Raw genomic sequence first — 3792 nt, 5'->3', positions numbered from 1 at the left:
TTTTCTATCATGGATATTCAAAAAGTTATTCATGGAATTAAAAATACCGTAAATTTCAAACCTCATAACTCCAAAAGTACTTAACGAAAACATACTTTATTATAGCGTTTTGGAAAGCTCTTGAAATAAGCTACAAAAATATTTGATGAAAAAGGAGGGTTCCATATAAAAAATTTCAAGGTGATCTATAAATAACCTTGATAAAGCTGTTCAAGGTCATAATGATATTACTAAGAAATGCGCCACTGAAAACGATGCAACTTTAGTGTTTAACATTTTTTTCTATCTTGGAGATTTAAAAAGTTATTCACGAATTAATACGAAGTAGCGTAAATTTCAATCCTCATAACTCCAAAGGTACTTAACGAAAATGTACTTTATTATAGCGTTTTGGAAAGCTATTGAAATAAGCTACAAGAATATGTAATGAAAAAGGAGGGTTCCGCTTAAAAATTTCAAGGTGATCTTTAGATAACCTTGATAAAGCTCTTCAAGGTCATACTGATATTACTATGAAATGCGGCAGTAAAAACGATACAACTTTAGTGTTTAACTTTTTTTCTATCTTGAATATTTAGAAAGTTATTCATGAATTTCAACGAAAATATAGATATATATGTATGTATAAAGTGAACCGGTGCACCGATTAACGTCAAATAAAATACCAACGATCTCGTAATCACACACAATAAATGTGCCAAAGTAGAAGGCGATATCTCAAAAATTGCGGACGTGAGAGCGCGAACAATTTTTGTGCACATACATACACACACACATACATTTTTTTAAAATTGTGTTTTTTGAGTTTTTAATACATTTTAAACCCATTAGCATTGAAAACTGGAAAAAAATTTTTCGCATGAAAACAAAGCTTCCTCTATGAGGAAGCAAAAATTGTGTTTTGTGAGTTTTTAAAACATTTTAAACCCATTGGCAATGAAAACTGGAAAAAATTTTTCGCATGAAAACAAAGCTTCCTCTATGAGGAAGCAATACGAAAGGTCTTGGCGGCAAGGGAAAATTGACAGGAAAATTAATTAATGAACTGTCAGTTTACTATGGATTAGCAATAAGGCGGAACAAAGATTCAGTAGAATCAATGAGGAAAGATATTTGGGCAACGCTATACCATAAGCTATCCACCGACAGTCATCCGCAGCATCATTTTTGCCCTACCGGCGAAGATTCATGGTGCTCGCATGAAAAAGCAAAGGCCAAAACTGATGTTGCTAATTGTAAGCATAAGCCAGCAATGCATACTGAAGTTTTCGAAGCTATAAAGCCCATTTACGAAGAACTGAGTAGTGACGAACTTTTAACTAGATGCGTCGGAGGCTTCACTCAGAATACCAACGAAAGCTTTAATGCAACTGTGTGGTCGATGTCTCCGAAATCTTTTGAAAGTAGCAAAAAAATCGTTGACATAGCAACAGATTTGGCTACTTGCTATTATAATGACGGTTACGGCAGTATAATGAGAATGATGGAGGTGTTAAGCCTTAAGGGGGTGGGTCGGGAGCTGAGGACTCCCGGCTCACCAGCCCCCACCAGCAACAAGGGGGCGCGGCAGGGGCCAGGTGGCACCCCTGCCGCGGCGCAGTCAACGCGCAAGAAGAGCGCCCAAATCCAAAGGGTGTGGTCCAAAATTAGGACCTAGAGGTGCGCGCCAGTAACAGGTGCGTGGCGCCGAGCCGGCTGGCAGCAATGTGATAGCGGTTCCCGGCCGGTTCAGTATGGCGCATAGAAGTCCACCCCCGGTGGTTTCAGTGCGGTAGGCGCCCTCCATTGCACGCTGGCCCCAGGGCGTCAAATGCCTGGGGTACAGGGAGGGCGAGTCCCACACACCCCCCCGTCTCCGTCCCAGCGGGGCGGGGGGACGGTCCATGAGGATTTCCACCGGGCAAAAAAAAAAGGTGTTAAGCCTTACTGTAGGCCCAACGTGTTACAATTTTTGTGAAGAAGCAGATGCGCGCCGCGTCAAGTTCGCTGAGCGGAGCCTCACAGACAAGGCTAAAGACGCGAGAATAGCTTCCTTATCACAACGAAAACAAGCTGATGAGGCAGCTGAGTTCGTGGAAGGACAGCTTTATGGAGCAGGCATCGCAGATTAAAGGTAAATTAACGTACTTCAATTTTATACGCAAAAAATCAGTTACAAAAACTTTAAACGCGTTTTTCTCAAAACGCACTTTTTAAACTTTGCGTGCAACGCTATTCTTACAATTTTTATCCGATTAACTTGAAATTTTAACATGATCTTCTTCTATATATCGCGCAACAAAGTACGTAGAATTTTTGAGAAATATTGAACACTTTTTTGCAATCACAATTTTTAAAATCAAATTTTCGACCAAAAAAGGTACTTTTTCTAAAATAGCTGTCATTTTGGAAAAAATGGGTATATTTTAAAACGGCTACGTAGTTTGTAACTTCAATCAACATAGAAAATAAAAATTTTTGGATTTTTGTTCTAGGGTAAACCATCTCAGAGAAATCCTGCACGCAAAATCGCGTCTTCGGAAAAAGTCGATTGCGGAAGTGTACCAGTACGCCGCCATTTTTAATAATTATCAATAATAAAAATATTTTTTTATAGTCAAGTATATGCACAATAATGTGGTTTATGTGTTTTTTAATCAAGTTATTCATTTGCCCCCCAAAAATTCCCAAACTTAGATATAGTTTTAGGGCCTCAGGGGTGGTGTTACCCCTTAATAAAATTACAAAGAGAAGTTATTCTTTGGTACATGGAAAGTGATAATAGTACAGAAATGGAAGCTGTATTATTATGTTCCTGGGGGTTCGATGAAAGTTCAGGCCACTCAGAATATAAACAAAATTATAAATCCGATAAACTTGATTTAAATGTAAGTGATTCCAACTTATTTGCTACAAGTCTGATTCCTCTTCGTTTACTAACTCAAAATAATGATATTTTATGGAATAACAAAACATCTCAGTCGGCTAGATTTTGTCGACCTGTTAAACTTCAAAACATTAAAGGATCTAAATCTGTTATACTCAGTCAGAAGAAGAATATAGAGGAACGAATAAATCAGTTACAAATCTTAGAAGTTAAACTAGATGATACACATTCGATCAAAATTCATTTCTCTCTATTTCTGACTTTAATAGACGGAAAAGTATTGAATACTATAACTAGCACGAAGTCCATGCAAACGTGTCCAATATGTCACGCAACTCCTCAAACGTTCAATAATCTGTCTAACAAAAAAACTGGTGTCTTTTTGCCTGATGTACAAGCACTTGTACATGGCTTAAGTCCACTGCACGCATGGATACGAATTTTTGAGTGCTATCTTTAATCGTAAGCAATTTGAATTTGGCTTTATAAAATTACAAAATTCTTTCACGCGATTACAGTACGCGTAAAAACAAAGCGGGGGGGTTCACGATAAAAATAAAACTCTTTTTGCTCAACGAAAACGTGAAGTTCAAAATCTTCTCTGGAAAAGATTGGGATTGATTGTAGATAAACCAAAGCCAGGAGGTTCTGGAACCACCAATGATGGTAACACTGCTCGAAGAGCTTTTGAAAATCCTGAGATTCTCGCAGAATGTCTTGGCTTAAATTCTGAACTACTAAAGAAGTTTAAAACCATTTTAATTGCCTTATCTATTAATCTTCCAATCAATCCTCATGAATTTGACAAAGTTTGCTTTCAAACTGCTGAAATATATGTGGCGCATTATTCATGGTATCCTATGCCTGCAACACTCCATAAAATTCTAATTCATGGTGCAAATATAATCAGTACGAGCATTTTACCT

At 37.6% G+C, this 3792-nt stretch overlaps 1 pseudogene; it reads left to right on the top strand.

Annotated features, from left to right (window-relative positions):
- Positions 1-981: 981 nt before the first annotated feature.
- Positions 982-1657, top strand: LOC105568799 (annotated as a pseudogene).
- Positions 1658-3792: the final 2135 nt, after the last annotated feature.

This window comes from Vollenhovia emeryi, unplaced genomic scaffold, assembly GCF_000949405.1.
Source record: "Vollenhovia emeryi isolate VEMERY1.0 unplaced genomic scaffold, V.emery_V1.0 DF942448.1, whole genome shotgun sequence".
In the NCBI taxonomy this organism is placed as follows: Eukaryota; Metazoa; Arthropoda; class Insecta; order Hymenoptera; family Formicidae; genus Vollenhovia; species Vollenhovia emeryi.
The sequence above is the reverse complement of the archived record's forward strand: the minus strand, read 5'-3'. Positions and strand labels throughout refer to the sequence as shown.